General features: G+C 41.7%; 1 long non-coding RNA gene across 1 annotated transcript in view; it reads left to right on the top strand.

Moving 5' to 3' along the window:
- The window catches only part of LOC146072420 (uncharacterized), a 39,128-nt gene extending 27,266 nt beyond the window's left edge, over nt 1–11,862 (top strand). The window contains exon 3 of the long non-coding RNA XR_014473116.1: nt 11,450–11,862. This is a non-coding gene — a long non-coding RNA (uncharacterized LOC146072420). The remainder of the gene's footprint in view (nt 1–11,449) is intronic.
- The last annotated feature ends 289 nt before the right edge of the window (nt 11,863–12,151 follow it).

The following is a 12,151-nucleotide window of genomic DNA, read 5'->3' as shown; positions in this document are numbered from 1 at the left end:
GTCTCTGTACTGACAAAATAGGCAGCATCCACCCAAACCCCCCACTACAAATCACCCCAAGGAGGCTAAATAGATTGTGGTGCTCCCACCATTCCCCCTCCCTAAACAGCGCATGCTTTCCAGCCAGGTCCCCTACTGTCTCTTCAGCCAGGCCCCTTCTATTTCCCCAGCCAGGCCCCTTCTATTTCTCCAGCCAGGTCTCCCCTGTATCTTCATTCAGGCCCCTTCTGTCCCTCCAGCCAGCCCCCTTCTGTCCCTCCAGCCAGGCTCCCTCTATCTCTACAGCTAGGCCCCCTCTGTCTCTACAGCCACGCACCCTCTGTCTCTACAGCCAGGCCCCCTCTGTCTCTACAGCCAGGCCCTTTCTGTCTCTCCAGCCAGGCCCCCCCCTGTCTCTCCAGTCAGGCCCCATCTTTCTCTCCAGTCATGCCCCTTCTGTCCCACCTGGAAATTACATAGAAGTATGTATTAAGTTCCTGGCATACAGTAGCTAGCAGATTCTTAAAATGTTTGCATTCTCCATCTGGACCAGGTTAGCTAAAAACTGATCATTAAGCATCTAATAAAATACAATGAGTAATAAATGTAATCAGATTTGCCTTGAGCTGCAGTCTGCATCCGTAATTCTACGTTGAAAATAACCTGGCTCTTGGTTGGAAATGTTAACCATATTAAATGAGGCAATGAAACAGCTGGGCCCCTATTGTATAATATAACATTAAGATCTTTCTTGCATCTTTGAATCTGTATTTTTCTTACTATACTGTATTTAAAAATATGTCTGTATAAAGGGTAGCATAGCAAATGTTCCTCCCATAAAGGATTTGCACAGATTAAAGTGTCTCACAATACATGATAAGCATCTAGCAGTTTTATATGCAAAAATCAAAGCCTTATTCATACCACAATTATGTTTATGGTAAACAGAAATGTGTTTATCCTTAGCTCTTGGTACAACCGCCATTGCTGTCAATTAACTAATTAATTGGATTTAGCATATAAGATGACATTATAAATCTCTATTTAGTCCATGGTGGCTACAAGAAACATTTTCCCCATGCATCCTTTGGGTATTATTATTATTATTTTGAATCGAGTAGACCCTAAATTCTTTTAGCATTTGCAATACATAACCCTAATTTTTAGTGTAATGAGTGAGTGTTGCCACTGTATGATACAATGCTTACTTAATGTGCAATTCTCAGTTATACAAGCAAGTAGTTAGCGGGGTGCACTTGGACACAATTTCTAAAACATCATTTTTATTTGTATGCATTAAAATTATTATTTTTTAAATGGCTTCTTTCTATAATTGATAATGTGCAATTCTGTAATCATTTGTTTGGTTATTTTGCAGAATGTTTTGTTTATGTTAAAATAAACAGATGTTTGCAGTATTTAATCATATAAATATCATCTAATATAATATTTCAGGTCCAATTTAACATGCAATTCAATATTATTTATTAGACAACTTGCCTTTAACCTTGTACACTTTATTGGGAAACTGATTTTCCTTTTATTTTTGAAAACACAAAAAAATGACAAAATCTATGAAGTTGGTGATTCTGTGAGTAATGGATGAGCAGACAGCAAATCACTATTGAATGCCAATGTGGCATGGCTTTTAGTTACATGATGGAAGTCCAAATGGAAAAAACAAGCTTCCTTTGGCCTAAGTTTTTTGTTGATGTTGTACTTGTTGATTATATAGGATTCACTTGAACTTTTGTTATTGGACTATGCTCCTTGAAGATGTAACAATAGCCCCCTCTCTCCACTCTAACCTCTATGCCACCCAGTCACAACTTGTCATTTTGAGGACCTCTTTGTGACCCCTGGATGAAACAGCACCTAATGATTTGCAGCCCCCTCGCTGCACTGCATCTGATTCTACCAGTGTTATCCCATCTCACCATTACTGACTGGTACTGCATCTTGTTGACAGGACAATGGATGACCCTTGTTGGAATCTAAAGCCAGGGTATTGTAGGCCTGGGGTCTGTATAGTAAAACCACTAAATGTTTATGCTTAACTAAGAGTTTTAACCTTTAATGGGTATTAATAATGTGTGTACAAATGTTCACATAGGCAAATCGATCTAATTTGAGAAACAGAATAGGATTTTATGAAAATCACTGAATGTTAGTGGTGATGAAGATGATGATGATGATGCTACTGACAAATTCCAGCAATTTATGGAAGTGTTTGATTGGCTGAATGCATCTTGTTATGATCCCTGCTTGCAAACGCATGACATCATGAAGCTCCTCCTCCATTACATGCTGTTCAATTGCTATGGACACTTAGAAGCAGTTGGGTACATAGTTAAGGTTAAAAAGTTCTATGGAATCTCTTTATCAAAAGATACCAATTTGGAAAGGGGTATAAAAGCATTGCATGTACCATGGAACACTCTAAAGACTATAATAACAAGGTGGAGAAAATGTAGATCAACAACATGTAAAGGAGATGTAGCCACTTCTGGCAGGGGGGGTCATTCCCTGTATATGACAACAATCATATTGGATATTCTGCACACACAGTACAAGGGTGGAATGAGATGGAAAACCAGCCTGGAATATTTCTGGAAGCAGCCATAATGGAGGCGGGGTCTGCAGGGTCAGTCGCACCATTAGTTAGATGCAGAGAATAGACTCCAATGTGCCCAGTGTCTCTGCACACAACCACTTTCAGCAACACACCTCTTTCACACCAATAACACACCAATACCCTGCTACAAGTTAGTCTGATTAGTCAACCCCCTGTAATCACACCGGAATATTCAACATATTCCTGATGCACATCTGCGCACCAGCAACTCAGATGGAATCACCCCTGTCAGAATCATGGCCATAATGCTGTATGCTACTGTATGCCAATGAGCTACTTGCTATATACTGCAAAAGGGTCATGCAGTAACATAAGGTCACTCCCTTCTATCTGCTGATCTCACCCATTATAAAAACATTAAGAAATGCAAAAAATAGAAAGCAAACAAAAAATGAAACATTCTGCCTAGCAATGATATGTTAGTAGTCAGCGTCACACACATTGCCTGAGAGCAGACACTGACATGCAGTTTGGTCTGAGCTGGGGGTCAAGCCAGATGCATAGATGATTTGCCGAGCCAGGAGCATTGGTTTACAACTACACTAATGACGGGAGACTGCATGGGGGTGGGCAGGGCGCAGCACATTAGTGTAGCTTAGTCAGACCTGGATGACAATATATTAGGGGGCGGCTATTTTCAATCTAGTTTAATAAAGGGGCAGGTATGTTCTGCTGCTGGCTTGTAGAGATCACCCCTCCTGCATCATCCCCTGAGTGGTAGCCATGACATGTTACACACTGTGCTGAGTGTTGCCACTGTGCAATGGGAAATGTGCACTACTGGTGCAGCATCTGTCTGTAATGGCCGTGCACAGATTTTACACAGAGAGAAACTGCACTACATTGGTTCTAGCGCCTCACACACAAAAACATACTTCAGGCCGGGGAAGGGTGTATTGATGTCTGGGTGAGGGAGTGGAGTCAGTCTCTGAGAGTCTGGGTAACTGGCCATCTCAGTGTGAAGGGGAACTCCATGAGTGCTGCAGGTACAAGTACGGGTGCCCCCTCAGCATCAATCTTTTAAACCTTAAATTTAAAATAAATGTTTTGCCTAAAGACAACACTCAGTTGGGACAGTCATGGTAGAGCACAAAATAAATAGCTCCAAATATCTAAATATTTTGTGATGAAAACCTTAACCTTAGTCAAATAGCTAAAGATAAAAAATATTTAATGATTTCATGCACACAGCCAAAGGAACCAATGGCTGCATACAAAAGTGACCAAAGCCTTGAAATGGCTCAGTCAGCGTTCAGACCTCAATTTCTTTGAAAACCTATTTAGCATTTATTTCTTTTGCTGTTTTAAAACTATCAAAGCCCCAGAGGGTACAGATGATACAGAGCAAGACTCATTGCTATAATAAAATAAGACAATGTTCTTATTGTCAGCACAATCAGAATATTGGAAACTAGGTTTCACTGGGTGAAATCAAACATTCACAGAAGGTACAGTACTTTATGATAGTGTTTTAAGCATTTGCTATAAGTCTCCTCACCATTGCAAAGATATCCTTAAAGCCTGGACTGTTAGTGTGTCTCTGATTGCGGAGAAACTCTGTTCCAATCTATTAAATGACTAGTTAAATAATATTATGTTTAATTCCATTTAGTCAAATCTATTTTAGCTTGTTAGAATTTAGTTACATCTGTCTTAATCAACTCTGTCTGTGAGTTATGAAAGCTTTGAAGGGATACATTGAGAGTAACCTATTTCTGGGTTATCTTAGCCAATCCACTTTTCCTGCAGGGGCTCTAATATACTTTGTTGAGTCGAAAGATGGGGTCGGTGTCCTTGCATAGTTTACAGAGCTAGTAATTCAATTACCTCCTTATTGAGTCCAGAACTTTTTGCGAGGTTACAACCGGCAGTATGTTCACAAAGTTCTAGGTAAGAGTGGCCTACAATTTGATCTTCAATCACCTGTGAAGATGAATGGAAAATGGCCAGAGGGACCCACTGTGGACATATTGAGCATTTCGTCATACCATTTGGCTTATGAAATATAACTGCAAGGCTTCAATTTATAGTTTATTATGTCAATGACATGTTCTTGGTATATTTGTTATCATTTACCTTTTAATGTGCTCAGAGGATCCATTAGAACCATCTTAGAACGGTTGAGACAACTCAGTTTATTTCTTACTTTGGAAATATGTATGGCCCTTATTCTGGTTGGTGCGGCCAGAGCCGCACACGGGGCTCCGGCCGCACAAACCAATCCCCGCCCACCCTACGGATCGCCACGGCCGTCCGTACACGGACGGCTGGCGATCCGCATAAAAATGGTGGAGGCTACGCCTCCACCATGGTGGGAGCTGCCCCCTGCATTCGATGGTCGTCGACCATCGAAGGCAGGTCCGCACGCCGCGGCAGCTCCCGCAAGCTGAGACCACACGGACAATCGTCCGTGTGGTAGCTTGTATGGGGGCTGAAAGCTGACATCCGGCGACGTCAGCTTTCCGCCCCCATGAGTTGCGTCATGGCCTCATTACCATGCATACGCCCCGCGTTTGCATGGGAACGCCCATGAAACGCGGGGCGTACACATAGGGAAATGAGGGCATGATGCCTCTCACGCCCCTATACGCCCCCTTTGCGGCGGACGAAATACGTCTGCGGCGAAGGGGGCTGCACATGCGCAGATTCACCTCTGCGCATGTGCAGAGTAAAAACATCGGCGGTACGGCCGCACGCGGGCCGTACCGATCCGATTAGAATAAGGGCCCTTATTCTATGTGAGAAACATCAATAAGAGATTTTTTTGGTCAGACCCAAATGTGTTTGTGTCTACAGCTATGTTCTAATGTTGCCAAATATTCCTTCCTTTGTGTATATCCGTGCTTCCGATGGTGTATATCTCTGTATCCAATTGTGTATTTCCATGCATCTGATGGTGTATATCTGTGTATCCAATTGTGCATACCCATGCATCTAATGGTGTATATCTGTGTATCTAATTGTGTATATCCATGCATCTGATGGTGTATAGCTCTGTATCCAATTGTGTACTGTATATCCATGCATCCGATGGTGTTTTTATCTGTGCATCCAATTGTGAATATTAAAGCAACTGATTGTGTACAGTATATCAATTAATCAGACGGTGTATATACATGCAACTGATGGTGGATATTTGTGGTTCCGAACACTTTCAGCCACAATGCTGCAACAAGGGAAATGCTAGTTTCAGGAAGTGCAGTTGCTACGGAGCCCGGAACTGATATGGGGCCCACCTTCCCTGACAAAGTTACATGTGTTATATACATTTTCACCATTGGCTGGTACATACTGTAGGAGCCCTTACAAATGTCTTGGGACCTGCAATATATCTAGGTATGCCCCTGGACCTGCTTACTTAAATGTGGTATTAAATTTGGAGGGCATTATAAGTTTACATCATATGACCTATGACATTGTAACATGGCACAATACGAAATGGTGGAATTATAGTATGGCATAATAGGAACTGGAAGCAGCACTGTAACATAGCATTATGTGAATTGGGGATACTGGCATAATGTGTAGTGGCGGCCCAAGTCATGATAACTAGGGCACTACTACGGGCAAAATAAAGCAACTGCTATGGAGAAGTGTCTCTCTAGAAGCACTGTGACAAAGATTTGTGGACCACCGCGTTTTGGCTTTAATTCATCATTGTGATTTGGGTTAAAACACAACAAAAATCATGAAATTATTTCAATTCAAAACCTAAAATTCAATTTAAATTCAATTTCAATTATGTATTGTAGGAAGAACTGAACCAGGACTCAGTTTGGACTGGATCTCCTCATAAGTCCTGGGCTGGGTTTTGGTTTGGATCTGATTGACAAAATTCTTGTGAATTTGGATTTCTGGAAAACTGTACCCCCACATCTCTGTTGGGACACCAGTGGATGCACCATTGAAACTTGCTTCAGCCCTTTGTCAATTGCAGATTATGAATCTGAGTAAGTCCTCCTATGTGAATGATTCTACATCATGATCTCTGTATAAAACCAGTATCAGTGAAATGCCTGTAACACACTCATAAGATGCTCATAAGATCCATGTGTCTGAGCAGCCAGATCCCTGGTACCACCCAATACACTTCTGCTATGTGCATCTAAATCTCTACTGTGACTATACGAACAAAATTGGGGATGAGCTTCATTAGATTGACAGTGAAAAGGTCAACCAACTCAACCACATCAAAGAATGCAAAAAGATACAATTCCACCACAGCGGTAAAAGGTGCCCATACATGACATGAAATGGAAATGGTCATGCATCTTGAAATGGGCAAGATTTGGCCAAAGTGTGCCCAAATTTCCTCATTTGGTAATAGAGGAAAATGACAGATATTATATAGCTTTCTGTCCATCTGAAGTCCTTCTCTTTCTATATGATACACCCCAATCATAATCTTCTGAAAGGAAAATGTGACTCACGTTACTGTTTGTCCTAGTAAAAGACAACAAACCATGAATAACAATGTGACTACTAAATATTTTAAAATGTGAATTGTTTAAGAAGGGAGAAGTCACTGAGCACATCAATTATAAATATCTTTAAAAGGGTTACATGAACAAATTCAATCTGACAAATAAATCCAGAACACGAAGAAATCCAATCTGACAAACAAATCCAGATGATCTGTGATGTTGTGTTTCCAGCATCCTAAATGCAAACTTGTCTTACTGATGGCAAAAACTGTAACACTTAGAAACTAGATTGTGGAAGTACCTGAACTTACTGTGAAATCTGAAATTCAAAAAAACTTAATTCAGACCTGATTGCACGCCTGCGGATTCACACAGCGGCCTATAATTGATACACTGTGCATGAAGTTGTGTTGCTTTTTCTATTTGCATGGCATTCGCAAGGTGATTAACAGGAAGTAGGCATCTGGGGGTGGAAACCGTCCATTTAGTAGGACTGCTAAGAAAATGGCAGGCAGGTCTATGACAACACAGGGAGTGTCCGGGAAAACACTAGGCGTGCCTGAGTGATCTATGGGAGGGTGTGTGACGTCAGCTCCAGACGGGATATGCTTTTTTTCCATCACACCGCCATGTCTCTGGCTACTCTGAGCCTGCAATGCCTAGTGTAAAAATCATTTAATGGTAAGCCTGTTACGATGGGTTACACATTTTAATTTGCAAGGCAGGATTTCACTGTAGTGTGGCGGTAGCTTAACTGGGGGTTATTCAGACCTGATGGCATGGCTGCCAATTCATAGCACGAGCGATTATCACTATATTGCTCATGCATACGGATCACAGCGCACATGTGCAAGGCCATCCTGTGATAAAATCTTGCTACTTTTTTATCGCTGGCCATATGTGAATTGATTGATAGGAAGACAGCTTTTGGGGGTGGTAACTGACCATTCTGTGGGTGTGTCACTGAAAACGCAGGTGTGCCCAGGCATTCGAGGGAAAGTTGTGTGACGTCAGCTACGGTTTGATCTGACCACTTCTATCGCAGCCACTGGGCTATGCACACACTGCACACACTGGAAAAATCATTTGATGGTACACAGCTTGCGAATGGATTTGCAGCTAATCGCCAATCAAGTTAATTTTTGCAGCCGTGCTAACCAATTCACAGGCTTGCATGGAGCGGAATTTCACTCAGACCGGGAGTTGCTTATGTAATTGCATAGTGAACACAGGGCGCTGCTAAATCTTGCCTCAGCTATCAGATCTGAATAACCCCCTTTGTTACGGATTACCAGAAAAAGAGATAGTGACAAGGATTACGCTCAGTCCAGATTTTCTACCCTCTGCTTTGGCCTGTATAAAGTATTGAAATAATACATTTTCCCCTCAAACAAGTATATATGCACAATAAATGACCACTTTACAGTTAAGGTGCCCATACACTAGGGCAATATACATGCAATTTGGTCACTTTCTATGTGATTACGCCAATCAATAGCAGGTCCGATGGAGGCTTGGCTGAGATCACATGAGATACATAGTGTGCAAAAGGACTGCATACTCTACGATACATCACATGCAATCCTGCCGCCCAGGAAGATCCAGGGCAGCTCAAGAGGGATCACGGCCAACTACTCTGGGAGAACTGCTAGGAGAAGTTGCCCCAGTGTATGGCCAGCTTTAATGAATAACCATCAATCAAGTAGTTATCCGAAATTGTACGTACAGTATGCATATTGCATATGCATCAGAGTCCACGTGCAAAAACCTGCCTTTCAGTATGGTTACTGTACAATATAAATTCAATGGCATTTTGTTGACAGCAAGATGACAATACAATATTTTTACTAGATCTTACAAGAAACAGGTGGATACTCAGAGCTACTTGTATTAATCAAGTCGGTCAAGTCAGTATTATAGACCCTGGTTAACCGTAATCCCAAAGGGTCAATTTAGCAGAGATACCCTGTTTCATTGTCCCCAAATACTTGCTGAGACAGCTGCCTCATGATGGGTCATGGTAGGCACCACCCCTGACTACTGTATTCTTATAAAGTAATACAGGTACACCACCAATAATCTGGCACCCTCTGTGCCAGCACTGTGCCAAATTATCATTTTTGCCAGATTATCAGTAGGATCATCCCGGCATCCACAGCAGCAACCCTGCAGCACGATTCCCCCACCTCCATATTGTCTCCCCCCACACCACGTCTCAGCTATTTAAGCCTCCCACAGCCCCTTTTAAGCCCAAATCCCATCCAAATCCTAACTTTCCCGGCACCTTATTGACCAGATTAAGGAGGTTATTCTGGTTGGTGCGTAAATTGGCGAATTATTTCGGAGCGGTCCGCACGCCACGCTGTGCGGTCATCGTACGAAGAAACGCCCACCGGTCCTCCGCATTCGGACGGACTCACACTTTAAGAAGAGGGCGTGTTTACGGACGACATCCAAACCATGCGTGTGCGGTGGACACACACATATTCTGCACGGTCTTACAGCGTCTGCACGGTCTTACCGTGTCAGAACGGACGGGAACGTGCCCGTACGCACCGATGCGGTGTATTTTCGCAAAACTCACCACTATTATCTGACACACCTTTTCAATTAGGCAACCTCATTAAAAAGTGTTTGTTTGGAATTGGAATCAATTAAATCCTAATAGATACTTAAACACATTACTACCACATTCATTACAGAAATTAACCCTTACATCATGTGAAGTGCTATATATTCATTGTTACCTTTATCTAGGTTTTATGTATGCATATTATATCATAATTGAACATCAAATGCAATATTCTACAATGTGCTAATTATTACTAACACATACTAAAGCAAACTTAACAACAGTTATAAACACAGTGTGTGTGTGTATTTTGTTGTTTGGATAATGTTTTTTCCTCTACAATTATAGAACATTTGTGTATTGCAATTGCAAGGATCTGCACACTACAATAACATACATCTATATACAGTATTTACCTTGACCAGTAATGGTCCATTTAAGCTGCAATGGTTCCAATTGAAGCAATGACAAGAGTGTAATTAATGAGTAATGAGTAGAGGAGTGGATTGTATTGTGTTCGGCTGACATTGGTTGAGGTGCGCCCGTACTGATTGGGCGTTCCGAATGCCTAGCGCATGACCGAGTGGTGTCCGCAAAGCAATACTTGCTTATGAAGACCGCATGTTTCCTGCCTTTTTGTTCATGTGCATTCGGTGTGCTGTCCGAATGTACGCGTACCAGAATTAGTGCACTCCCTTGTGTAAGCCCATGTTTACGCCCAGTTTAGTCCACTTTGAAACTACGCCCCTGTGTACTTCCGAATGGCGCCCATAATATGCCCATATTTCACGAGTGAATGCGGTGCACATTTCTGTACGGTATTGGTGAGAACAAGTACAGAGACCTTGCGTGGCACATGCGCATAGCGTTGCCCACGCATGCGCAGACGGCTAAAAAACGCCATCCGAAAGAGTTCGGGAAAGTAGGCACAGACCAGAATAAGGCCCTAAAAGAGGTGACGGACCATCACGTGCTGTAAAAATCGGTGGTCTCCCTGTATTAATGTATATGTGTTAAAGCAGAGACAGAACTCTAGAAGGCAATGGAGTCATCAGCCGCCGGGCTCCTGCTCCCAAGGGGGCACCTCTTCTCCAATGTGAGTTTGAATCAGTTAATTGAAAGCTGTGGATATCGTTTCTGTGGCTGTCTCCTCCTCCTAGCAGGACCATACATGTCACACACTCTTTATTCTAAACATAATATCCATAACACACATACACGCATACATATATTTATATAAGATGGTGTGTGTGTGTGTGTGTTGGCGGGGGGCACCAATATTTATCTTGCCTCTGGCATGTTGCTGTAACATGACATACTAAGTTATGCCTACTTCCCCAAGTGGCAAATGTTACCAAAGAAATTCCAAAAGATCTTTATCTTAGTCACTATGCGGTTACTACTGTTGCTGTTTGCAATTAAGGGCTCTGCAAAGACTGATCACTTGCACAGAATCAAAATAGAAGAGGCATTATACAAAAGTTGCAAATTGTAATTATATATAATGTACATTTAAACTATATTTAAGCTGACACAATATAATAAAATACAGTAAGCATGCAGTGTTGTGACAGCCTGCCTTCACAAAACACACATTTCAGAGAAACTGTAGCTGATGTACAGAACACGGATTGTAAGAAAAATAAATAAAACCATGCAGTTCTAGGGAAAGTACATAATAGACATTTTAATAAATACGTTTCAGATCTAAATTACTTTAAAACATACAAAATGATGAGAAAAGGACTTTCCAGCCCTGCTTCCCACGTATTGTATAACAAGCATTATGTGATGCTTGACATTCTCATCTTTTAAATGTAACATTTTCTTCTCTACAAGGGATCCATTCAATACTGAAGCTAAAGCAATAGAACCTGTTGAGAGAGACAGAGAGAACAATAGCCTGGTCCATGTAGAGCTGTACAAATTAGGAACACTTTGCTGATGGAGAGTTATGTAAGCTACTTGTAGTTCTGCCAGGTGAACCTCTCCAATGGCAACAACTGAATGACCTAGAAAAACAGGTAAATTTACATAATTTCCTGCTTTCAAAATGTTCCAGGATCTGTCTTGTCATACATTAAGACATTGCCTGAATAGGCACAGCAGAATCTGATATGTCCTTTTAATCTCCATACCACTGTTAAAAAGCTTTATTGTATTCATTTGTTATACATCATCTGTTATACAGTGACTAAACAATGTTATATCAAAGGGAACCTTTATTCCTGTAATGTTTGGTCCAACTAACCTTCAACATGTACTCAATAAACAGGCTCTGCCTTCTTGCAACATTAAATTACTGAACCTAAAGGGGTAATTCAGTTCTGATCGCTGCTGAGCGAATGTGCAGCAGCCAGCAGACAGGTAGATGCCGCCCTGCAATATTGAAATCCCGCTTTGCATATTAATGTGTACACTATGTAAACAGACATGTACGGCTAGCATAGAAATCGCAGCGAAAATGACCAAAATCCTTTGTTAAAGGCTCACCATCGAATGATATTTCCAGTGGCCACCACCCATCAGAAGCTAGCAATA

The sequence above is a fragment of the Crinia signifera genome, chromosome 4 (assembly GCF_055691185.1).
Source record: "Crinia signifera chromosome 4, ASM5569118v1, whole genome shotgun sequence".
NCBI classification, from domain to species: Eukaryota; Metazoa; Chordata; class Amphibia; order Anura; family Myobatrachidae; genus Crinia; species Crinia signifera.
This window is presented reverse-complemented; position numbering and strand designations above follow the sequence as displayed.